This window comes from Hypanus sabinus, chromosome 2, assembly GCF_030144855.1.
Source record: "Hypanus sabinus isolate sHypSab1 chromosome 2, sHypSab1.hap1, whole genome shotgun sequence".
In the NCBI taxonomy this organism is placed as follows: Eukaryota; Metazoa; Chordata; class Chondrichthyes; order Myliobatiformes; family Dasyatidae; genus Hypanus; species Hypanus sabinus.
Window position 1 is genome coordinate 140,253,011 of NC_082707.1, and position 27,645 is coordinate 140,280,655.

General features: G+C 41.3%; 1 protein-coding gene and 1 long non-coding RNA gene across 4 annotated transcripts in view; both read right to left on the reverse strand.

Moving 5' to 3' along the window:
• stxbp6 (syntaxin binding protein 6 (amisyn)) overlaps nucleotides 1-27,645 on the reverse strand; it is a 340,603-nt gene that overhangs the window by 94,451 nt on the left and 218,507 nt on the right. The gene's annotated exons all lie outside the window — the stretch shown is intronic.
• On the reverse strand, nucleotides 18,692-27,401 carry LOC132384697 (uncharacterized). The gene is made up of 2 exons (XR_009508989.1): nucleotides 27,114-27,401; nucleotides 18,692-19,150 (listed from the first exon to the last, which is right to left on the reverse strand). It is a non-coding gene; the product is annotated as an uncharacterized LOC132384697 (long non-coding RNA).

Consider the following 27,645-nt stretch of genomic DNA (forward strand, 5'->3'; position numbering starts at 1 on the left):
CACAAATGCTGCCTCAGCACCTCAGTACTCTCAACTCTATTTTTGACACTGTTGAGGTGTTTGGAAATCTGAATTTGGTTCAGATGGCCCATAAAATTGTTTGACTAAAATATGAGCTTGCAAGGCACAGGTAAATAATCAAATGAAAGCCTTAATAATGTAAAATAATTAAGTTTTAAATTACACTTGCATTCCCTTTTTGTAGAAGCACAAGTGGTATTTCTCATTGTGACCTTTGTTTTGTGTAAGTAATATAGCTGAGAAATATCACCAATGGTTTCCATGCTAATCAACTATTAAACAATTTCATTAATGGACAGCTTGACTGGTTATAAGACTTTCTCTTTCCCATCCCAGACTACCTTTGAATGTCCTGTCAAATCCAAGTACTCAGCAAGCTCGAAGAATGGCAAATGGCTTAGTTACAGCTGAAGTTTGTCAATAACTAGTACAGCAGACATCAGTTGGACAATCTGGCCCATTACCTCCATGACATGTTTGGGAACGTTATCAACAACAGTCCAATCAGATTCAGATTTATTTACCACATGTACATCGAAACGTACAGTGAAATGTGTTAACCAGCAACACCCACAAGTGTTGCCATACATTCTGGCACCAGCGTTTCATGCCAACAATGTTTAGGAGGACAATACAAGCAGCCACAGCAACCATAAAGCAAAACAATAACAGCAAAGTGACCTCCTTTTCCCAACCCTCCCAACGACCCACCCACACACACATACAGACTTCCGGTCCCACGACAGGCCATGTCTGGGTCTCCAGTCTTTGTTCCCAGAGTGTCAGACTTGCAGATATCGGGCCTCCAACTTTGGACTTCACCCAGGACTCACTGATCACTGGTTTGACCTTCAGGGTTCAGCCTATGGATGCCACAGATCTTTGACCCTGGTGACCTGAGCGCCCCTACCTTCAGTCTTTAACCTTTAGGCTTCTACCTCCAGACTTGCCAAATATAGCTTTGCCCTTTGGACTTCTCCAGTTTGACCTTTGGGCCTTGACTTGCAGACTCACACAGACCTCTGATCCCAGCGACGGGGGGGGGGGGGGGGGGGGGGGAGAGGGAGGTGTTAAAGTACCCTTGTGACTCCTGCCCATATATGGGATTTGGGACTTGCTTTTTGGACCTCCAACTTGGGTTCGATCTCTGACCTGGGAAATGCTGGTCTAGTTAGTGCTGTCGACATGACTTCTGGGATTGCTGGTATTTAACCGCGCTTTGTAAACTCAAAGTACACTGCAGATGCTGTGGTCAAATCAACATGTACCAACAAACTGGATGTACTCAGCAGGTTGGCCCGAAATGTTGACTGCTCATTTCAACGGATGCTGCCCGACCTGCTGAGTTCATCCGGCTTGTTTGTAACCACACTTTGACCTGGACTCAAACTCCTACCCAGAATCTTCATTTACAACCTCTCACCTCCAAATTCCCCTCATCATCGCTGTTCCTAAACCCTAACCTCACCACTACCTCCTCAAACTGTACTCAAAACCATCCCTACATACCTACAAATTCTCAGCAACAACATTGTCAGACACCACAGCTCGGCACCATCTTGATTCGCAATGGGATTCTGACCCAAGAGACTGGCTGCACATTTCTTCCAAGTAATCATCTTTTAGGATTAGATAACACTGGAATGATTACTGCCTATCTTATTTCCCCTTGAGATGAGTGGCTTGAGGCCATTTCAAAGAATCTACACTCAAAAATATAGTTTTGATCAGGTAAGCATGCCAGATTTCTTCCCTTAAAGAATATTAATGATCCAAATGGTATTGCTTACAGCAATATGGTAGCACTGACTTCTTTCTTTAAAAAAACATGTTTAACTAAATTTAATTTCCACGGCTGCCACAATGGGATTTGAACTCTGCTATCTGTATTATTGGACCCTGGACTACTAAACCAGTAATTTAACCACTTTACCACCACTGCACCAAATGCAGGTGTCCTTTTGTCTGCTTCTTCTTAATTAATTATTGTCTCTGTGAAATGACAGCCAAATTTGATTTATTGTGAGCAATGCTTTTGTTGATGTATTTACACATGTATATTTTTAATCTATGTGAATACAAAAAAAGATTCCTTTTCCACCTCATCTCTTCAAAAACATCTCTTGACACCTGACTTCCCGACTTTTTTTAAAACATAGCTGTGCCTTCAACAAAGTAAAAACTTGATAACTCATTGGTACAACAGTTCTGCAGAAGTTTTAACAGTAGGTGGGTGGATGGAAGTGACAGAACAGAGACAGTTATTGGTAAAGCATGGCAGGACTATTTATGGCTGCTCTGAGAAATTACAGGGTATTACTGGCATGAAGCATCACTATTTTCAGACTTCAAAGGAAATATATTCTCCTTAAAAAAACAGCTTGCAGTCTTATGGAAATCATTAGTTTCTGAAAGTAACAAAAATTTTGATACAAGAAAAGTGGATCTCATAATCTCACCATATCTTCAGTCCGTTTCAACAAGGTGCAACCTGGATATAGCGCAAGTCTTAGAGCATTTCTTTATTCAGGTTCAGAGACTGAAACTGAATTCAAAGCTCCTACAATAAGTCAACCAGGCATCCTGCTCATCACTTTTCATGAACTTTTAGAAGCAAACACATCAGAAAACAAAAGGATCAATTTCATTAAGACCTTTCTCAATTATCATTCTCGGTGGAGAATGACACATATCAAAAGGATGTGGGGATAAGGCAGATCTAAGATTGTGGCTGCCTGTGAAACCTCAAGGCAGAAAGACGGCAGTTTAGGAGGAGGAAACAGAAGGTGTAAGAGATCTTAACTGGAAATCTGCCATAGAACCACTTCTACATTCCTGCATTCCCCTGACTGGAGCTAATTAGAACAAGATCAACATCATGACAATTATATATTTTTCACTGAACAGCCCTTTACTTTGAAAGAACAAAATTATACTGGAAATGCTCTGGAAACCAGCATCTGATATATTGTGTTGGAATTTGGAAATTGGATTTCAGAAAGCTTAAGTATAAAGCACAAGAGGAGAGTTGAGTGAGATGCTGTAACGATGTGAATGCATTATTAAACCTCAGTTCATATAAACATCAGCTAAAGCATAAGCCCTTCAGTGTGAACTTAATACAGAATAGAATCTGAGTCATATTGTTTAATAATTATGATCATAAAAAACAAATTTCACATTTACTTTAGTACAGTCAAACAAATTGCTTCAGCCTCTGTTCATTAGATCATCACTTATAAAGATGAAATAATCCAAACTCTCTTCATGTTGTATTTTTACAGCTGACAGACTACTTTTGTCACATCAGTTCAAGATGTGGCACTTAAACACAGATCCGACAGGCAACAGAAGGATCTTATTTTACATAGCGCCTTTTATTTCTCCTCTTTCACCTCTTTCCTATTTCACAGTATTAAGTAGATACTTTAAATCCTTAAGTAGAAAAGTATTGGTCTGTTCTGTCATTAAAGCATCACCTAGCATTGGGAACAAATGAAACTGGAGAGACTGAGTTGATAAGGTGGATTACAAACAATGTAGCAGTGGGATAAACCACCCTCTTTGCTCCTCTCTAATGAAGATCTAGCTCTATCTTCTCACAGGTTTTCTCCTTCATGTATTTTTGTTTTTGCTGTACAAATATCACTAATTCTTTAGCTGTTACTTCTATATTTTCCAAACTTGGTGTTCTGCACTATTTGACTTGGATTTGCTTAATTTTTCAGTAAGTAAGATGTAAAGAATGTTTTTCTTCCCTATCCTAAATTATACAGACACTTGTTTTCCATTTGAGTCAGGCATGAATACCATACCCACACCATTCTTGTGGACAGGGTGCACTTAAAAGATATATTGCTGTCATTTGAAGAAAATAATTGTGAACTAATGTTTCATCATACAGGAGACATAAACGGAAAACCTGTGCATCACTTAATTTATCAGTTTTATCACCAAAGTTACTCTGTGGTTCAGAAAGCATATGGTGCATTGATCTTGGGATTGAGTTTAGGAGCCAATAGGTAATGTTGCAGTTATATAGGACCCTGATCAGAACCCACTTGGATTACAGTTTGGCATATATATGGCACTTTAAAGAGTACCAATTTCAATAATATTTTAAAAATGCTGTTTTATATTTCTATTGACTTTGACTGTTTCCTTCGGTATTTCAGTGTTCCTAAGATAATCACAGTAAACAAACATTGGTTTATGACTTGTATTTAGTCATTTTCAAAATTTTTAATTTATTTATTGTATTTAGTATTATGATTATTTTGTCAGATTATGGACTGAAGGCCCTCACTGCCATTTATATTTCATCTAAAAGTTTTGAAAGCCAGTTGAAAGGACGATTGATAAGGCTGAAGTTGAAATGTCAAAACTGAATGCAGTTTGTCTAACATTACTTGGTGGAGCCCATCATCAGTGGCTGCACTTACTTTTCCTGCTCTGTTCAAGCTGAATGTCTGGCTTGCTGCTAGAGAAGGTCATGATTGGCTTTCAAAACATGGATGGATGGATCCTATGTTCCCACCTTCAGCACATTCTTAATGGTCTTTCAGCAGCTTGATATTGGGCAAGGTCTTTGAAGTATTCAAATATCTCTGATAATTAGTAGGCACTTATAAAAAGGTCAAATACTAAAAAAAAGATCAATTCTGCCAAATAGTAGTCAGCATAAAGTTGAGTGGATGGATCATAATGCACGAGGGCTCTGAGCTGAGGGCATTACTGGACTCTGCGCTAAGTCAACATTACAGTAAGACTTATGTGTCAGAACTCACTGCTTGATGACTTTTCCCACATTTAATGCTGGTCCACACCAACCGTTTATGAACTTTCTCAGCTCCTTCACTACTCATTATGGATAGCAAATTACAAATATGGAAGCTGAAAGTGGGTGCTTGTGTGATTTTCACTTTTACTCAAATTATAGCAAGGCCATTTCTATCCAAGGTTTCTCAGGCCACAGAGCCCAACACGACATGCTGTATTGATCTTAAAATTCTATATACAGTTTTAGAGCTGGTGTTATAAATAAATCTTGCCCTGGCGCCTTAATTATTTTGATAGAATTCAATCACTTACAAGGATGTTACTGGGACTGGAGGACCCGAGTTAGAAGCAGATTGAATGGGTTAGGAATATAGAGATTGAAAGGAGATTTGATAGAGATTTAGAAAATTATGAACGGTATAGATGGGGTAAATACAAGCAGGAATTTTCCACTGAGGTTGGGTGGAACTACAACCAGAGGTTGTAGTAAGAGGTAAAAGGGTAAAAGGTGAAAAATTTAAGGGGAACATGAGGGACAACTTCTTAACTCAGAGAGGCGTGAGAGTGTGGAATGAGCTGCCAGAGTACATGTGAGCTTGATTTCAATGTTTAAGAGAAGTTTGAATATGTACATGCGTGGTGGGGTATGGAGGGCTATAGTCCCGATGCAGATCGATGGGAATAGACAACTCAAATGGTTGGCATGGATGAGATGAGCTGAAGGTCCTTTCTGAGCTGTACTTTTCTATGACTTTATTTGCAAAAAGATTAAACAATGTATTATAATGTATTATATTATATTATATTATTGTATTATAATGTAACACATCAACAACTACAGGATATGGACTACAGAACTGTCATGTGCAGCTCACTTAAGCCCATCAAAACCTCTTCAGAACGCTACAGGCTCAAATCAGTAACAGGATGAAATATTTTCTGGCTAAGCTGCAAAATACTTCTAGGCAAGATGACATCAAGGACACTGCAGTTTTATGCCCCATCTCCAGATGCAATATCAATATTTGTGGCATGAGTCGCAAAAACTTAAAAACAGTACTTTTGGAGCATTTCGATCCTCAATCATGTCTCTCAAAAAGACTAAAAGAGAATACATTACAGAACCTGGTTCTCCTTCTAGTCAATCATCCCAACCACGTGGGCTCCAAAATTCAGCTCATTAAACCTTTTCAAAAGACCTGAAAGCAGGAAATACATGCTGCCTTGTCAAGGTCACACAGAACCCAGCAGCAAAACAGGATTAAATATTTCTAGCAACACACACAAAATGCTGGAGGAACTCAGCAGGTCAGGCAGCATCTACGTAAAAAAGTACAGTCAACCTTTTGGGCTGAGACCCTTCAGCAGGATAAATACTTCATCAGCTGCCAATGTTGCTATTTTTACAGTTGCTGTGAAAACTATTCCAGGTGATGAAATGTAAAATTACAGCAATCATAAATGGTTTACCAGTGAATTTCAGTACATGAACTTCCATTTCAAGGATTCCAAATGCATGAAAGCATCAATGAATTAAGATAAACTTGTACAAATGCCAGAGGCCAACTGTTACTGAAGCACTGGAAATTAAAGTATTAACACAGATTTATAATCAAGGAGTTTCCTGAAATCGCACTAGAGATGTGCTCAGTTAATAGAAAATAAAACTCATGCTCTTGTAATATTAATCATAGGAAAGTTTACATAAATTACTTACCACCACTCTAGCCAAAGTGTTAAATCAAACAGAAATGCTTCCAATCTGTGCGCAACATAAAAGACTGAACAGATTTTACAGACTATTTTAATCTTAATCAGTGTGATGGTGAGCAGTTTGCAATTGACTATAATTTTTGAATAGGAAAATATATCAGAATTCCTCTTTCAATTTGCAATCTATAAACTCAGCCTCAAATGAGTCAGTGTGGACAGAGCAGTGAAATATGCAGTCAGGCATGGTTGCAATTTTTATTAGAATCCAACAGCCAGATGACACATGAATAAAAGCCATTCAGATGAGAGTTTGGATAAGATCATAAGATCATAAGACATAGGAGTAGAATTAGACCATCTGGCCCATCAAGTCTGCTCTGCCATTCAATCATGGCTGATCCTTTCACTCCACCTCTTCAGCTCCACTCTCCTGACTTCTCCCTGTAACCTTTGATGTCATGTCCAATCAAGCTCTGCCTTAAATACACCCAATGACCTGGCTTCCATAGCTGCCTGTGGTAATAAATTCCACAAATTCACCACATTCCGGCTAAAGATATTTCTCCACATCTCTGTTTTAAATGGACACCCGTCTATCCTGAGGTTGTGCCCTCTTGTCTTAGACTCCCCCACCATGGGAAACATCCTTTTCACATCTACCCTGTCTAGGCTAGTGGTCGCCAACCCGTCGATTGCAGTCGACTGGTCGGTCTTTGAGACTTTCCCAGTAGATACTGAAAAAAAATGAAAAATGCATACACAAATACTGTTGAGAGATTGTTTCCAGGTTGCGGGGTTTTAGTTCCGTTCTTCCTGCACAGTGACCATGCGTGTAGCTCCCCTGCACTACACAGAGTATTTCAGTGGTCCCCAACGATACGAGTCAGCTGCATCTTTCCTCAGTCCCTGTCACACCCACTGGTGAACTTGAATGCACGCCTAAACACCGTGACACCCTCGTGCCAGGGATCACTGGTTGGCCTCGCACGGCCGGCGGGAAGTGCTGTTGGTACCGGCCTGGAGCGTGGACAGATGGGCGCCGCCTCTAAACCTGTTTAGCACACCGAATGTTCGTGGGGAACCCAGTGCTAAAATATTTGCAGACGACTCTAATTTGGGCTCAGGGTTCTGTAAGTATCAGAGCAGCTACCGCACTGCGATCTACTGAAGCAAACTTTTGTCGGCCGATAGATTCTACGGGGGGGGGGGGGCATGCCTGCGTCCTGTTGCACTCTTCGCTTGGTTGGTCACTCTCTCCAGACCGTGACTGCCGCAGCCCTGACCTTGTCCTCTCACCCAACCCATGAACAGCCGCACTTGGCCAAGGTGTCTGGCGGCAGGTGGGTGGGAAGCTGGAGTTCAGGCCGGGAGGCTGTCTAATGAGGCAATGAAGCCCTCAAAACTGCTTTGGCACCTTGAGTCCAAGCACCCTGCACTTAAAGACAAACCTGTTGAGTTTTATCAGCGGAAAAAACGTGAGCAAACGGGACAGCAGCTGAGAGCTGAGAGATGTGAAAACTAAATTGCGGAATAGACTGGACATAAGGAACCTGCTTCGAGCATAGCTGTATTCCGGTAGTGTTTAACCCCCACCCCCCGTCAACCAGTCCACAAGAATATTGTCAATATTAAACTGGTCCATGGAGCAAAAAAAGGGTGGGGACCCCTGGCGTTCATACATCATTTCTACTTCCGGGTTGTGGGGTTTTACTTCTGGTCTTTTCTGCCCCAGTGCGCATGCGTGTAACTAATAGATTTGGGGTCGATTTCGCCTTTCACTGAGGCCGAGGTAGGGGATTTAGGGCTTAAAAAGGTTGGTGACCACTAGTCTAGGCCTTTCAACATTTGAAAGGTTTTAATGAGATCCTCCCCTCATCCTTCTGAATTCCACGAGTACAGACCCAGAGCTACCAAACGTTCCTTGTATGATAATCCTTTCATTCCCAGAATCATTCTTGTGATCCTCCTCTGAACTCTCTCCAATGGCAGCACATCTTTTCTTGGGTGAGAATCCCAGAACTGTTCACAATACTCAAGGTGAGGGCCTCACCAGTGCCTTACAAAGACTCAGCATCAGATCCCTGCTCTAACATTCTAGACCCCTTGAAACGAATGCTAACTTTATATTTGCCTTCCTCAACACCAACTCAACCTGCAAGTTAACCTTTAGGGTGTTCTGCACAAGGACTCCCAAGTCCCTTTGCATCTCAGATTTCTGGAATTTCTCCCCATTTAGAAAATTGTCTTCACATTTATTTCTACTACCAAAGTGCATGACCATGCATTTTCCAATATTGTAATTCATTTGCCACTTTCTTGCCCATTCTCCTAATCCAAGTCCTTCTGCAGGCTACCTGTTTCCTCAACACTACCTGCCCTTCCACCATTCTTCATATCATTTGCAAACTTGACAAAAAAAAGTTATCTATTTCATCATCTAAATCATTGATTGACATAGAGCATAAAAAGAAGTGGTCCCAACACCGACCCCCGCGGATAAGTGGCTTCTCATTTAATCAGCAATTATAGGGAGTGCAAATTAACCCAAAAATTATTGGCTAACTTGCACTACATGCACATTTACATAATTAGCATTTGTTATAAACAATACCAACATCAAAATGCTTTGCGATTTTGAAAGAATTATGACAAAAAAATTAGTCATTTGAAATGTTTTCATCACCAAAACTGTTCTGTAAACCTTCATCTATTTGCAAATAATTCACTCATAAATTAATTATATTAAAATAAATTACTTGATTTCAATGATGCGATAAACGATTAAGAGATACTACTGCATAGCACATAGCAAATTTTCAATAAAGTTGGTTTTCCACACCCTGTTACTTTAGATACAGTTCCTTGGAAATTCCACTTATTTGCATTCAACTTCCTTCTCAATAAATTTGTTCATAACCTCTGGAAAAACAGACAACATAACAAGTTCTATACAAGAAAAATTAGTATTTGCAAATCTAGGTTTGAATGCTTCACTGGAGTTTCAATCCTAGCTGTCCACTGGATTAAAATAGTTTCAGTAATCTATAACTGCATACTTAAATCAATAACTTCTGGTGCAATTTAGATTCAGACATAGAACAAATCATTCTATTTGTGGAAGTAAAATTATTTCCAAATTATTTTAGTTGCAGTATTAAGAACGTAATAGCATCTAATTTCAACACAAGGATAAGATGTGTTGGAAAATTAACTGGATCAGATAACACTGCAGTGACCTTGTGTTGCCTCACAAAATGAAGTGCATTACTGATTATTATGGTTTAGAGAATTTAAAATTCTCATTGGTTAATGTATTTTGTGAAAATGATGGGAAATTGGCAAACAGATGGTGATGGCAAATATTTCCGCCTCCTTAAACAGGCAAAACAAGGAAGCAGGTACACAACAAGGCTTGTTCACAGCTCCAAGTACTTTTATTTCTTAGATTCACATATTCTTCTGTGATGTTTTTCCTTGATACTCGTTTTGATAAACGCCCTGCAGCTCGGACCATTCATTTGCTGCTGCCAAGCAATTCTCACAATGAAAACAACAGCTCAGAGAGGACTGGCAATACTGATCTTGGTATTCACTAATTACAGGTTAGGATTTGTGATGTACCATGTGCCCTCATTATTACTGGTGACAACATTGCTGGTTAATGAATCACTTGCTTACTGTGTTCAGCAACATTCAACAAAGTACATTAGGCCAGGCACCGCAACTTTCTGATCGCAGCACTCCCTCCTTGCAAGTACGATCAACCTGCAATGCAACTTACTGTGAATCTCAGTAAGAGTGCACCTTCCACCTCATCAATGTGACATTTCAATTCTAAAACAATTCCTGAGCTCTTGAAATCAATAACAAACTGCCAAAGTGTAATTACTAGCTTGTAAATTAAAAACATTACTTCCACTGAAAATATTGTAAACCATGAAGTTCTGTTACCCTTTATGTCACCTTTACTGAATTCAAATGGTCATGGGGTTTCAATATTTTCTGAAAAAAAAACTTTTCAGCACTTCTTTACATGGCAAAGGAACAAGTCTTGTAGAACTATTGAAGGAAGCACAAGGAAATCAGAAAATTACATACGAAAATGCGATAGAGTAAAATGTAAGAGTCACAAAAGGTAAATCAGAAATCAATTGAAAAATAAAAAGAAGCACACACGCATTCAGGGAAAAAGAATCCAGCTAGTACTCAAAGGGTGGATAAAAAGGAGTCTCACTGAGGGAAAGAATAAAAGTCAAGAGAAAGAATGAACACCAAATTCAAAAGCGGGTACAAGGACAAAAAGAGGACCACAAATGCATGAAATCCAGAAATCCAGAAAATGCAATTAAAAGCTTAGGAACTGGGGAAGAAAATGCACAAGAGACACAGAATGATTGCAACACAGCAAAATAATCTGCATCAAGGTTCTTCTTATTCGCTATAGGAAAGACAAAAGCAAAATGATAACAGTGGTGAGACCGAACATAAATTGGGGAAACACCTTGACAAGCATCTCGGCTCCATATGCCAAAAATACAATTTCCCGGTGGCCACCCACTTGAATTCCTATACATTTTCCCATTACGACATGTCAATCCATGGTTTCCTCTTCTGCTACTCTCACGTTGGAGGAGCATCACTTCATATTCCGGCCAGGTAACGTCCAACCTGATGGCATGAACATCAATTTCTCCTTCCGGAATTTTTTTTCTTTTTTTCTTCACCCCACTTATTTTTCTTCTATTCCCTTCTCTGGCCTCTTACCTCTTCTGCTTACCTGACTATCACCTCTACCTGGTGCCCCATCTTATGTCCTGTCTTTCAATAGTCCACTCTTCTCTCCTATCATATTCCTTCTTTTCCAGCCCTTTACCTGTCTAGATAGTCAGCATCTGCAGAATCTCTTGTGAATACAATAATATAACTCTTAACATGCCACACAACCTTGTGGAGTTCAGTGTCATCTTCCCTCTGAAAACAAAAACTCAGGGCTTTCAAGTCTCTGCAGTTTTAGAACAAAACTAAATGAAATACTCCATGAAGCAACATTAATGAATCAGAAAGCCCATCAAACCAAGCATCATTCTTTATTTGTCAATACCAATACTGTGCATATGGATAAAATTGCTACCACCCACTCCCGGCAGGGGCTCATCACTGCTCTATTGGCCACAGCTGGATAAGTGTTGCAGGAACCCATCACTCACAATCCTTTCAATTTCCTGCCAGCACATTTATAAACAAGTCTTGTTCCACTCACTACCCTTTTGAAGTCTGAAGCCATTTATCAACACCACAATATATAAAAAACCTACCGTTTTTTTCAGAAAGTAACTTGAACTTAAAAGTACATAGAAAGGTACAGCAGAGTACAGGCCCTCTGACCAATGATGCTGTGCTAAGCACTTAACCTACTGCAAGATCAACTGAATCCTCCAAGATGGCCACAATCTTGTCGTGGTTTGGAAGCTTGCATGGCTCAATGACCCAGAGAACTATGCTGGCTAGAGTCAGGGCTTTATGCTTTGTCTCCTGATAGGGTCACCCATGTCAAGCAGGTCAAAGGGTAGAGGCCAGACTCAGAGTGGTCCGCCAGTCCTCCAGGTTTGGAGGTTCAGCTCAGGGCTAACAACCTTGACTGAAAAAAATAAAACTGTATGAAACAACAACAAAGAATCCGTCTACATCCAAGTGGTCATGGATGCAGAAGGACAATATTCATTGCTGCCTTAATGCTTCCTTCCCACTTACCTCTCCATTTTTCCCCATCCATGTACCTACCTAAGAGTTTCTTAAATGTCTGTAATGTCTGCCTCCACCACCATCCCTGGCAGAACACCGCATGCACCCACCATGCACTGTGTCAAAGACCTAACTTTGACAGCCTCTCTATACTTTCCTCCAATTGCTATAAAATTATGCTCTCTCGTATTAGCATTTCTGTTGTGTCTGTACAACTACATATCAATTAAATAAAAGCATGTACTTGGAGATGCGGTTAACTGGCATATTTGCTTTGTAGAGGTAGAGGATAACAGATCAATGCGCATGGGTAAGTTATCAGTCAATAAGTAGTGCTAGGGGAGTCAATGCACTGAAAGAAATAGATTCATACATTACAAATTCCACCCTGGGGGAAAAAGGCTCTGGCTGTACGTTCTATCAATTCCTCATCATCCTATAAAACTTTATCAAGTCATTGAGAAAGTCCTAGCTCACTTCACTTAATCTTTCCAAATTCAGAAGTACAGGAAGCACCCTGGTAAAACTATGCTGCACCCTCTCTAAAACTTCAGCATTCTTCCAATAATGAGGTAACAAGAAATGAGCGTAATACTCACAGAGTTGTCAAATCAAAGTTTTAGAGCTGTAAAATTACTCGTGAGTCTTGAACTCAATTCCCCGACTAATGATGGCCAACACACCGTATGCCTTCTTAACCACCTATCAACTTGCATGGCAACTTTGAGGGATCCGTGGACATGGATTCCAAGATCCCTCTATATTCCACCATACTGGTAAGAATCCTGCAATGAACCCTGTACTCTGTCTTCAAGTTTATCCTTCCAAAATATGTAACTTCACACTTTTCAGGATTGAACACCACCTGCTACATCTCAGTCCAGATCTACATCCCATCAATGCCCTGTTGTAACCTATGGCAACCTTCTACACCATGCACAACATCATCAAGCTCCGTATCATCTGCAAACTTACTAACCTATCTTTCCACTTTATCATCCAAGTCATTTATAAAAAATGACAAATGCAGGGATCCCAAAACAAATCCCTGTGGAACACCAATGTTCACTGACCTCCAGGCAGATTACATTCCATCCACTACCACTCTACTTCTGTGGGCAAGTCAATTCTGAATCCACGCATCCACATTTTCCCATATCCCATGCCTTCTAACTTTCTGTATGAAAGTCTTTTGTACATGACCTGCCACAGGGAACCTTTTCAATCCATAGGACATAAGAGATGGGGGCAGAATTAGGCTATTCAGCCCAGTGAATCTGCTCCACCTTAATTAAATCCATATGTACCACATCCACTGCTCCATCTTTATTAATTTCTTTTGTCACTTTGAAAAATTTAGTTAAACTTGTGAAATTTAACCTGGCCCTCATAAAGCCAAACCGACTAATCCTAATTAGCCTATGTTTCTCCAAATGCTCATAAATCCTGTCTCTAAGAATCGTCTCTAACAGTTTTCTCACCACTGACGCAAGGGTCACTGTTCCATAATTCCCAGGATTATCACTATTATCTTTGTGGAACAAAGGAATAACATTGTCACCTTCCAACCTTCTGGCACTCTTGTGGCTACTGAGGATACAAAGATCATCACCAAAGGTGCAGCAATCTCTTCCCTCTGTACAATTTCCAAGAAGAATGTGGTAGCCTGCCTCAATGACCATCATCCAGTTGCACTTACATCCACTGTGAAGAAATGCTTTGAGAGACTTGCCGTGAAGCATAACTGCTCCTGCCTCAGGAATAACTTGGATCCACTTCAACTTGCTTACTGTTACAGCACATACCACTTCATTGGCTCTTCACTCAGCTCTGGAACTTATGGACAATGAAGATGCATACATTGTGATACTCTTCATTGATTACAGCACAGCATTCAACACTACCATTCCCTCAAAACGAATCATTTGCTAATGATGGCACTCAATACATTGAGTGCTTGTTCGACATCTGCCTTTGGCAGTATCCTATGTAAACTGTGGTCAGGATCACAGTGGAGAACTCTCTTGCTAAGTAGAACAGTCAGAACTTAATCATTAATGGTACAAGATTAGGAGAACAAGAGTGAGCCAAGATTTCTATGCCAGAACACCACAAAGCATTTATCATGAAGTCCACCCCAACACCCCTCCCATTTCCTGATTCTGCAGTTCAGTTCATCTATTGGACTAAAGTGCCATGTCCGGAGTATCGGGGGTGAGCCATGTCTCAGTGAACAGAGAACAGCCAAACCCTCATTTCCAACTGATACAGCAATCTTGTCCTTAGATCCTGTATCGTGTTCTCCAACGACTATACAATACTCTGCATTGTGCTAGGGAGGGGCAATCACATGCCCTGCTGCTATAATCCAGCTTGAAGTCCATCCCAGCATCTTCTCTTCTAGTGACAGCCAACCTGCAAGGTGCTGTAACTACATTCCAAAGAATCAAGTTCACTCAGTCCTTCAAGTGATCGTAAAATCACCAGTGCGTTTAGATGGCTCAAATGTATGTTACCTTAAAGGGAAATTACAGGCTGCAGACTGTAGCAATTCAGGACATGCATATTTTTTAGTTTTGTCAGCTGCCTGCAAAAAGTCATCGTATATCATCAGCACCATCCCACGTTGCCAGCTCTGGAACCATTCTTGTCGATAAAGATGCATACATCAGGATATTCTTCACTGATTCCAGCACAACATTCAACACTACCATCCCCTCAAAATGAATCACTTGTTGATCATGGCACTCAATACAATGAGTGCTTGCTTGACATCTGTCTTTGGCAGTATTCTATGTAAACTGCAGTCAGGATCACAGTGGAGAACTCTCTTGGTAAGTAGAACAGTCAGAACATAATCACTGGCTGTTCAAGATTGGGAAAGCTTACCCTCTGGTAGGCCTTCACACCCTTGCTCAAATGGAATTCCCAGAATTAAACGTGATAGTCAGACTGGGGCTAAATTTAGGGTTTTTTTTGTACTCTGTATTTATAAAACCCAGAATACCAAATATTTGGGACTGTACCAAAAAGGAAAAAAAAATCATCTCTTTGTTCCTCACATGATCTATCACCCTGCAGTTTATAGCAACAGAGGAAGAAAGATGATTATTGTCTGCATAGAACAAAATATTCCAGGCCTTCTGTTAACTGAAATATGCTATTACATTAAAGCATCACAGTAGCTTTCAAAAAAGAAAGCATTTAGATGCATCATCCAGGGCTGTTGGTTGCAAATGAGCTGGAGAATTGTTTGCGTAGATTGATATGACTGGTTTAAAAATATTATCCAATTAACTACATGAATGAAGTTCAGGCAATTTCTTATAGCCTATCAGAACTGGTCATTTAATTTAATGGTTCATCTTTGGTGAAAATACAAAGCAGGGTATCACGACTTGAATATCCACTGTGTCTAATGGCTGGAATAATAATGGAAAATTCCACATGAGAAATCAAGCAGCAAAAAGCAAATCTATCCATAACTATCAATGTGTCAGGTGTCATGTGCATTTTCACTTTCCATTTCAACAGTCTAACAAATAAATTCCTGTCCATGAATAGAGAAGCCTATTAACAGAAGAATTATGATCTGAAGACCTCTTTCATTCAAGTAACCAAAGAAGTTAATAAGAAAGAAAATCAAAAATGTAGCTCTAACCCTAATCTGCAGCATTCAGGTCTTTGTGAGACAGGTCAGCATTGAAGTGGTCAGTGATAACAAATATTTCTGCAACATGAGATTGCTGGAATCCTCAGAGACAAATATTTAGAATTTTAGCATAAGTGGCCAATCTGGAATTTTGATTTAAATTTACCCATGGAATGAGACATCACTGATAATTACTATCTGAACTAAGGCAGCAATTGTGTCACATCTTGGTCAGACCAGAACAAGGATCACAGCTTTCCTTAACTGAAGGACATTAATGACACCTGTTTATAACAATGGAATAGTACAATGTTTATTGTTATCAGCTTTTGCTTAAAATCTTCAGATTTATTCCATTGCTTCAATTTAAATGCACAAACTTCTGTTGATCTTTGAACTGGGGTTCAGGACCAATGATTAGGCAGTCTACTTGCTAGTCCAGTAATTTATTGACCATACTACTACACTCGTGGTGTAGACGAAGCTGCCAGTTTCCAGATAGTGCATACCCTAAAGTGTGTAGTTCCTTAAGTAGAATGGCCATCTGATTAGAATACTGGCTAATTCTGCTTGACGATAATCAGAATTGAATTTATTATCACTGATTTACATGACATGTAAAATGTTGCTTTGCAGCAGCACTACTATGCAAAGGCAAAAATTATTATAAATTTCAAAATAAGTAAGTAAAGCAAAAAAAATAGAATAACAAGGTAGGATTCAAGGATCATTCAGAAATCTGATGGTAGAGGGGAAGAATCTGCCATTGAATTATTGTATCCTCCCTTGAAGACGCTGAGGCAAAAAAAAAGCAATTATCTAGCAATCCTACTCTTCCTCATGCACATTACTGCAAAGTATATTAAAATAAAAAGAGATTCTGGAACTCTGTGTGTGTGGATCAGCTGTAATGCCTTTCAGATTGAATAACAATGCTATCCATAACTTAAGCTCTCAAAGGCTGACTGCTTGTGAGGAATCACAAACACTGTACATCAGCCCTAACAAAAGATTAAGAACATGAAGATACAAGAGACTGCAAATGCTGAAATCTGAAGCAACAATCTGCTCGAGGAACTCAGCATCTATGGGGGAAAAGGAATTGTTATGTTTTACACTGAAGCTCTGCATCAGGACTACGAGTGCAGGGGGAAGATTGCCGGTATAAAGAGGGCAGGGGAGTGGTAAGACAGGGAGGCCATTGGTTGATTAGAGGACCAAGGAAGGGTGAAGCATGGAGCCATATAAGGTAGGATAATGAATCTATGTGACAAAAGAAGGGGGAAATGGAAAAGGTGAACCAAAGGAGAGAGAACTTGGATGGGCTGGTAGAGGAACAGATAGGGTTACAGCTGCCTGCAATTAGGAAATTCAAATGCTCATAGCATTATGGTGTAGGCTACCCAAAAGAAATATGAGGTGTTTAACATTTCCTTCCCTTACCTGTTTCCATCTGCCTATCACTCACACACCTGTTCTCCTGGGTTTCTTCTCCCTTCCTATCCCCTCTTGTCTTGTTCCATCTGCCCAACAGCTCTCCACATCTGGTTCCACTCATCACTTTCCGGTCTCTCTCTCCAACTTCCTTCTCCCTAGCCCAAACCTGGCTCCATCTGCCCAGTACTTTTTTCTTCTTTTTTCTCGTACCTGTTCCCATCAGCCTGTTGCAAAACTACCATCCTCAACCCCCTGCTCTGTCTGCCCACAAATCCCCCATCACACCTGGTTTCACCTACCATAATGACATGGGACACTGCAGATGTCGGAATCTGGAGCAACATCAATAAGTCTCCGGATTCTCTTCCTGCTAAGCCCTTTGATCAGATGCTGCTTGATCTCCCGAGCCCCTCCATTTAATTGCTTGTTCATCTGGATTTCAATATCTGCAGTCTCTTGTGTCTCAATTTTACTAATATTGTGAAGGGATGCTCACCTGAAATTGTCCTCTTTTCATAGGTAACTCTTTCATTCTGTTCACCCCCTCTCTTCCTCCCATGCACCTCAGGTCCTCTCAGTTTTGGCTCCGTCCCCATACCCATCCCCCTAGCACCTCATTACCTATAGATGATTCCTCCCTGCCCCATCTACAAAGTAGTTCCATCCACCCAACCATACATTTTATACTCTGAATCCTACCATCTCCCATATGGTTCCATCTGTCTTTCAGTTCTCATTGTATGGTTCCAATTATCACCTTCCTGATTTATCAGAAACCAGCACTGATAGCCTTTATGATCACTCCATCCTCTCCTCTCTCCACCTTGCTCCATTGGCTTCCTTTGTTTTGCCAATCTATCACCCATCTGCCTCAGTCTCCAGCTCACCCTCTCCCTTAACTGGTCCCAAATGCCAATCTTCCTTCATCTACCCACAATCCACCAATCTCCTTCCAGCTCCTTTCTCAGCTTTTATTCTGGCCATCTACCCTCCCCAGTGTGCTGGAGCAGAGTTTTTGGCTTAAAATGTCAACTATCCCTTTGACTCCATACATTCTACTCAACAGTGAGATCCTCGAATAGTTTACTTTAGATTCCGGCGTCAACAGTCTCTTGTATCTCTGCTGAAAAATAACTACTGATCATGACATTGCAAATGTGTTATTTTTTCCCTCAGAAAAAAACATCATGGATTTTGTTTATTTTTTTAACAGGATGTTCCTAATGATTTGATAAATAAACTGCCACCTGCACTGTGGCCTTAATACAATTGGTTTATACTAGACACTTCATCTGGGAGTTTGAATTTATTACATTGCAGTTGTTCTGGATTCACACAGAGATCAAGTCACAAAAGTTGAAGTTTAATTCTCATTCAACCATACACATGTATAAATGAAACAGTGCTCCTCCAGAGCCAAGGTGTCAAACACAGCAAATACATATAGCAGCTATAGCACATACAGTTGGAAAAATATTAATAGCACAAGACCACGTGTGGCACGGCCTGAAGATTTATGATGCATGGAATATTGTTTTGGAGCCATACTTCTGTAAAAACAAGTACACAGCAGTTTCTCATCTTGTACTGGGCCAGCTACAGATGCAGGCAATCCAGCTCATCTTCCCTGGAGAAGCCTCGACAGGAGAGCCAGACCCCAGGGGCCAGCCCTCAACCAGCAGATTCCAGCATTCCCGCCGCACCTGTGTTCTCTCTCACACTGCCTCCTTCCCAGGGTGGTAGTGTGCTCATGTTTTTGCATGAAAACAGCAGTGTTGACCTATTGGTCTCAACCAGTTTGTGATGCTGCAAAAAATACAGAATCAAGCAATTCAGTAATCATAAATTTCTAGCATAACTATGAGAAGGGAATAACATTTGGCTCATCTGAAAGTGCAATTATTGAGAAAGGCAAGGTCTCGACATCGCCCATTATTTACATTAAATATTTCCAGGGCTTCTGCCACAACTCTACATGTCTGTAAGCTTAATCCATATATTAATCATGTTTTCATTAGCTTATAAATCTCATATAACTGAAAGATCAGAAGCTCCCCTTCAGGCTGAAAAGTCGAAGCTTGACCCATCTTTCTTCATTATTTAATCTCTTGATAGAAGGAACCAAACTCGTATCTGCATACTGGACCTCCTCCAGTACTAGAATATTTCATTCCTTGGGTAATAAAATCACAATCTATGATTTCACAAGAGCAGCGTACTGTTTGATCACTACCTCTTGAAAATGAATTTATGATTTTCTTCATTTCATTCGACATCTTATTAATCTTCTTCACTGCTCTTCCATTCTGCTTTGGCTTTGAATCTTACAAGGTTCCTTACTTTCCACCCTCAGCTATGTCACAAATTTTTATATAGAACTGTTAACCTTTCCTTCATGTAGTATTTTTATGTGCAACAACTGCTGTACCTACACATTTTTCCAAATCAGTCTAATGACTATGCTATCATTCTCAACCCTTTATTTCAAACATATTGTCTCTCCTACCCCAAAATTAGTGTCAGGTTCCATCACCCAAACTTTTGGATGTAATACTGCTCCTTTGGGCGGTTGTGAAAAACACATGGCACTATTTCAAAAAACACAATTTTCCTCAGTGACCTTGCAAATATTTATCTCTGAAGCAACATAACTGATATAAATTGTTTGGTTATTAACTCATTGCAATGTGCAAATTTCTCTACACTTTGTACTGCCTTGATAAAGCAGCCATTATAATCAGACTCCTTCTACTGACATTCTCTCTTTTCTTCCCTTCCATTGGGCTGAAGATCCTTACCATAGGGCTCAAAGACCGCTTCTATCCCACTTCCATAAAAATCTTATACAACAAGATGAATTCTTGACTTCAATCTACTGTATCATAGCCTTGTGTCTTGCTGCCTGCCTGAACTTCTGTTATTGCTTTTCTTTTATACTACCTTGACAGATTGACATAAAATGGTCTGTATGGGTGGCAAGCAGATTTTGACTGTATCTTGTACATGCAACAATAATAAGAAATTTACAAATTTAGTGAACTTCAACTCTTTAAAGTCACCCAGTGTTCTACAAATGGAAGACTTGTTTTCTTTAAAATGAGTTTCAGATCCAAGGGTTGTAGACCTAAAACATTAGTTCGTTCTTTTATCACAAATGCTGCCTGACCTGTTCAGTTTTCCCTGAATTTTGTATTCTTCCTTCAATTTCCAGCACCAACATTTTTTAAACTCCCTCCATTTCCCTCACTCATAGATGCTGCACCTAATTAGATTCTCATCTAATTTAGCAACTTCAATTAAGAAGCAAGTTAATGCAAGTACTGTAAATCTAAGTTAAATATGAAAAATGCTTGAATTGCCAGCTGATCAGGCAGGCATCTGTGCAGAAAACCAAAATGGTTCTGATGAAAAATTAGCAATCTGGAACATTGAACCTCCTTCTCTCCACACATGCTGTCTAACCTAGTAAGTAATGCAGCTACTTTAATTGTTTCTGCCAGTTCCTTACACTCAATCCACATGAATGCATTTCGTTCTTAGTCTTCACTAAGAACCCCTATAAAAAAACATCTTGCAAGTTAAAGCATTATCATATGACTCACCATAAACAATTTGGACTCTCACATGGTCATCCAAGTGAAAGAAATTAATCATACTACATCCCTCTCCTTTAAACAGCTGAAAACTAGCAAACATAATATATAGACATGATAATTGGTACCTCATCTTGGGTATCAAGAGGAAAAAAGCCACCTTTGCATAAAAAAAACACCTGTCCGATAACGATCACTGGATACGTGGCTAGCTATCAAGGGCATTACTGACTACACAAGAGAAAACAGCATCGACTGTACCAGTGCACCACCCTTCCTGATGCTCTAAGCAGGTTTTACGCGTGCTTTGAGGTGTGCAACACAATGCCGGCCACGAAAGGTACCCCACTTCCTGGTGAAAGAACAGAAGACATGAGAAAGGCTCTGCAGAGAGTAAACACCCAAAAGGTGTGGAGCCAGACAACATTCCAGGCCAAGTATTCAGGGACTGTGTATACCAGCTTACTGACATCTTCAACACTTCGCTCATCTAGGCTGCTGTAGTCAGATGCTTCAAACCATCACCCCAGTATAGAAGAACTCTATACCTTTTGAACTAAATGACTACCACCTAATGGCACTAACACCAATCATCATGAAATGGTTTGAAGAGCTGATATTAGCACATATCAAAAACTCCATTCATGCCATATTGGACACTCACCAATATGCTTCCTGACAGAACTACTCTTATGACAGATGCCATAGCATCAGTCATGCACCTGGCCCTGTCATGCCATGAAAACAAGGACATTTATGTCAGAATGCCGTTTCTGGACTTCAGTTTGACATACAACACTATTGTCCCACACTCCTTGGTGGAGAAACTCCTTTTCAGTCCAAATACACCACTGTGCAATTGGGTGTTGGAATTCCTAATGAAAAGGCCTCAGATAGACATGACGTACAACCACTAGTCCCTTCCCATCATGCTCAGCGTTGGTGCTTTCCAGAGCTGTGTGCTGAGCACATTGCTGTACGCTCTGCCCACACATGACTGCACCACCGAACACCTGAGGAATCGCATTGTCATTTACTGATGACACAACAGCGGTGGGGTTCATCACTAACAATGAGACAACCAGCAGAGAGGAGGTGGAGCAGCTCGAGGACTGGTGCCGGGCAAATACCTCTTCCTTAATATCAGCAAGACAAAGGAGATAATTATCAACTTCAGGAGATAATTATCCACTTCAGAAGAACTCGCACTACTCACACCCCTCTTTACATCAGCGGGACTGCAGTGGTAACTGCGAGCAGTTTCAAACTCCTGGGAGTGCACATCACACATAATCTCTTATGGTCCCAGAACACAACCTGCACCATCAAGAAATCCCCACCAATGCCTCTACTTTCTGAGGAGGCTGAAGAGAGCTGGATTTTGCATGTCAATATACAGCTGTGTAGCAGGGAGCACCCTAACAAGCTGCATCACTGCTTGGTACGGAAACTGTACTGCAACAAACAGGAAGGCTCGACAATGAGTAATCAAAACTGCCCAATGCATGACCAACACCAGCCATCCTACCACCAAGAGCATATATACAGAAAAGTGCTGGAAAAGGGCCAGTAACATCATGAGGAATCCTATCCACCATGCTCATGGACTATTTGTCCCATTCCCATCAGGGAGGAGGCCAAGTAGCATCAATGCAAGGATGACCTGACTCAAAAACAGTTACTTTACCTAAACAGTAAGGCTGATCAACACCTATATCCACCAACTCCACCACTATTATTTCCTATCAGTCACTTTACATACAGCCTAATGTCACTTAATGGACTTACAATCAACCTATGTATATAAGCTATCTTATGTAATTACATTCATTGAGTTTTTCTTATTATTGCGTTCTTTGTATTTTGTGATTTTTTTGGTGCTGCATTGGATCCGGAGTAACCATTATTTTGGACCTTGATCAGATGGCTCCAGACTGCGTATCCCACCATTTCCAACTCAAGCTCCAACAGTGCTGGACTCCTCCAGACTGCAGGTATCCCAGTCTCCAACAACCCGGACATCTCCAGACTGCGTATCCCACCATCTCCAGCTCAGGTTCCAGTATACATTCAGACAGCAAATTATTTGATTTCCAGCTCTATCTCCAGCCTCAAACTCGGCCACCCTCACCTCCAGGCTGTGACCTTCCTCAATGCCACTGAGCCCCTGCGCTCCCCTTCCTCCACCACTAATCCCCCAAAGCTGGGTTTCTCAGGATCCCCCCTTACCTCCTGAGTCCTCACCCTACCTTCCCTCTCTCCCATCTTCTGACATCACTAACTTGCTTCCCCCCTCTAATCCCTGTCATGTCTTTCACAATTCCCTCCAACCTTCCCATCTCTGAGATGGAATGTTCTGGCCTTAGCAAGGGCATTATCTTTGTTCCCCTTCACCCACACCTCAGTGGGTTCTGCACCCACCACAGTGCCAAACTTTGTTTCCATCTTCGAGCCCACTTTTTAGGCAAGAATTCACCACCCCACACTGATGACCCCCTTCTCCTGTCTGTAACCTTCCTCTTCTTTGTGGATACTCCTCTCTGGTTCTCTGCCTGCTGTAAATCTTTTCATCCCTAATTGCTGACATATAGGGATATAGGGATGCTGACTTCAGCACTCCTCTCTCCTCTTCAAACATCATCCCCTTTGAACTCACTTCCATCCACTCTCTCGGCACCAATCACAACCTCACCATGAAACTCTCAGAAAAAAGGGGTGCTGTTATAGTGTGGTAGACTGACCTTTACTGCTGAAGCCAGACAGCAACTCTATAACACCTCCTGTTATTTACCCCTTGTAAAGGACGGCACTCAGGAACATCAGAAAATTGTCTCCGAAACCATCACCAACTTCATCCATTCTGGCGATCTCCTATCCAGACACCAATCTCACAGTTCACTTACCCCGCAGAGCTCGTTTCTACATCCTATCCAATATCCACTAACTTAACTGCTCAGTTAGGCCCAATGTTTCTGCCTGCTCCTGCCCCAGTGAACCTTGACACATGTCCTCATTTTGGGAATGAATAGGTTAACATATGAGGAGCACTTGGCAGCTTTGGGCCTGTACTCATTGGAATTCAGAAGAATGTAGGAGGAATTCATTGAAACCTACTGAAGGACTAGATAGGGTGGATGTGGAGAGGATATTTCCTAAGGTGAGGATATCCAGAACTGGAGGGCACTGCCTTAAAAATGAGGGGAGACCCTTTAGAACAGAGCTAAGGAGGAATGTTTTTAGCCAGAGAGTAGTAAACCTGTGGAATACTCCGCCACTAACTGCGGCAGATGCCAAGTCTGTGCCTATATTTACAGCGGAAGTCAATTGTTTTCTGATCGGTCAAGGCATCAAAGGATATGTCGAGAAGGCAGGTGTATGAGGTTGAGTGGAATCTGGGATCAGCTATGATGGAATGGCAGAGCCATTCAGAATGGGCTGAATGACCTAATTCTGCTCCTATGTCTTATGGTCTTGACTATACCTTTTCCCAAACTGTCTCCTGTAAAAGTGCCATTACCTTTTCACAGTTCCTCCATCTCCGCCACATCTGTTCCTAGGATGAGGCTTTCCTGTCCAGGCCATCTCTAATGTATCCCTTCTTCAAAAGAACCAAGTTTCCCTTTAACCCCCATTGATGCTGTCCTCACCCACATCTCCTCCATTTCCTTGACATCTATGCTCAGCCCATCTTCCTGCTGCCTTAATAAGGATAGAGTTCCTCTGGTCTTCACCTATTACCCTGTGAACATCTTCCAACACATAATTCTCTGCAATATCCGCCATCTTCAAGGTGTCCCTACACTAAACACATCTTTACCACCTCCTCCCCCAGTTCTTTGTCTTCCATAGGAAAAGTAGCCTCTGCGATTCTCTTGCCCATTCATCCCTTCCCACTAATCTCCCTCCTGGCACTTATTCTTGCAAGTGGGAGGAGTGCTACACATGCCCATTCACATCCTCCCTCACCTTCATTCAGGACCACAAACAGTCCTTCCTATTGAAGCCACACCTCACATGTAACACAAACGTGATACGTCCAGTCCCTATACACCTACTTCCCCCATCATGAGGGCCTTAAAACTCTCCACTTCTTTCTGGACAGCAGACCCAACCAATTCCCCTTCACCACCACTCTCCTCCACCGGCAGAACTGGTCCTCACTCTCAATAATTTCTCCTTTGGCTCCTCCCACTTCCTTCAAACTAAAGGAACAGCCATGGGCAATCACATGGGTCCCAGCTATGCCTGCCTTTTGGTTTGCTATGTGGAACAGTCCATGTTCCAAGCCTACACTGGCGTTACTCTGCAACTCTTCCTATGCCTCATCGACAACTGCATTGGTGCTGCTTTCTGCACCCATACTGAAGTCATCAACTTTGCCTCCAACTTCCACTCTCAAAATTTACTTGGTCCAATTCCAACACCTCCCTTCCCTCCCTTGTCTCTGGAGACAGTCTATCTATTGTACTGACATCTTTTATAAACTGACTGACTCTCATAGCTATCTGTTCCCACCCTGTCACTTGTAAAAATGCCACCTCCTTCTCTCTGTTCCTCCATCTCTGCTGAATCTGCTCTCAATATGAGGCTTTACATTCCAGAACTACTGAGATGCCCCTCTCCTTCAAAGAAAGGGGCTTCCTTTCCTTTACCCTCATCTGCATCTCTTCTATTTCAGGCACATCTGCCCTCACCCCATCCTCCCACCACCCCACTAGGGATAAGGTTCCTCTTGTCCTCACCTACCACCCCACTAGCCTTTGCATCCAGCACATAATTCTCAGTAACTTCTGTCATCAGTGGGATCCCACCACCAAGCACATCTTTCCCTCCCCCCACTTTCCACAGGGATCGCACCCTATGTGACTCCTGTGTCTACTCGTCCCTCCCCACTGATCTTCCTCCTGGTACTTAACCTTGCAAGTGGAACAAGTACCATATCTATCCCTACACCTCCTCCCTTACTACCATTCATGGCCCCAAACATTCCTTTGAGGAGGCACTTCACCTGCGAGTCAATTGGGGTCATCTGCTATACCTGGTGCTCCCTCTATGGCTTCCTGTATGTCCATGAGACTTGACGTAAATTTGGAGACCACATCACTGAGCATCTTCGCTCCATCTGCCAGAAAAAGTGGGATATCTTGGTGGCCGCCTATTTCATTTCTACTTCCCATTCTAACACATCAATCCATGTCCTCTTCTACTGTTGCAATGAGGCTACAAACTGGTTGGAGGAGATCCTTAAGATTCTGTCTGGATAGCCTCCAACTGATGGCATGAACATTGATTTTTTTTGAACTTCTGGTAATGGCCCCTACCCCTCACCTTATCTCCTGATGTGCCCATCACCTCCCTCTTCTCTTTCTTACATGGTCTTCTACACTATCTAGAATCCCCCTTCTCTCTTTCACCAATCAACTTTCCGGCTCTTTACTTCACTCCCCTCCCCTTGTCCGGTGTTCAATTAACAGCTGCCACCTTGTACTTCTTCCTCACCTCCCCACTTCTCCCTTTCCATTCAAATCCCAAAGGAAGGTCTTGGCTCAAAACATCAACTGTTTACTCTTTTCCATAAATGCTGCCTGACCTGCTGAGTTTCTTCAGCATTTTGCGTGTTACTTTATATGTAAATCTGTTGGGAGTCATCTACTGTATCTAGTGTTCTTGGAGTGGCTGCTTTGACATTGGTGAGACCTGATGTAGATTGGGGTACTTCGTTGAACATGTCAGTACCATCCAAAAAAAGCAGTATTTTCTGATGGACAGCCAACCATTTCAATTCTTATCCCCATTCCTGTTCTGATTTTTTGGTTCACGGCCTCCTCTTCTGCCACAATGAGACCACTCTCAGGGTGGTGGAGCAACACCTCATGTTCTATCTAGGTAGCATCTAACCTGGTGGCATGGACATCGTTTCTCCAAATTCCTGCAATTTTTCTATCCTCCCACTTCCCTCTTTTACATTTCTCCATTCTGGCCTCTACCTCTTCTCCTCACTTGCCTATCACCTCTCCCTGGTGCTCGCCCCCCTCCTCTGATCATTCATTCCCCTCCTTCTTCTCTAACCCTTTGCCTTTCCCATTTATCACCTTCCAGTTTCTTATTTTAACCCCCACTACCCACCACCTGGCCACCTATCACCTTCTAGTTCGTCCTCCTTCCCCTTCCCCTACCTTCTTATTCTGGTATCTTCCTGCCTTTTTTTTACAGTACTGGTGAAGGGTCTTGTCTCAAAATGTTGACTGATTATTCATTCCCGTAGCATTTTGTGTGTGTTGCTCTGGATTTCTAGCAGCTGAAGAACCTCTTGTGTTAACAATTATTAAGTTCTTGTTTACACTTATGTACAGGAAATGACATTAAGCAATCTTGAATCTTACAATATCCAATTAATCTATTACTAGGTTATGAAGCAAGACTAATGGGAATTTAAAGTAAAAGGAAAAATCTGCAATTGGTGGAAACTTGAAACAAAAACAAAATGCTGTAAGTATTAACTGTAAAGAGAAACAGAATTAACATTTCTGGTAAATGGCTTTTCGTCAGAACAAGGAAAGTTATAGGTCAAACAAAATGCGTTAAGATGAGGAGAGGTAAGAGATGGAAACAACTTAAAATATACTTGTTTTCTAACTTTTCGTGTCTGTTATTAGTCAATTGAAACTCTATTTTTCATACTGTAAAAAAGATGCAACAGGTTTATAC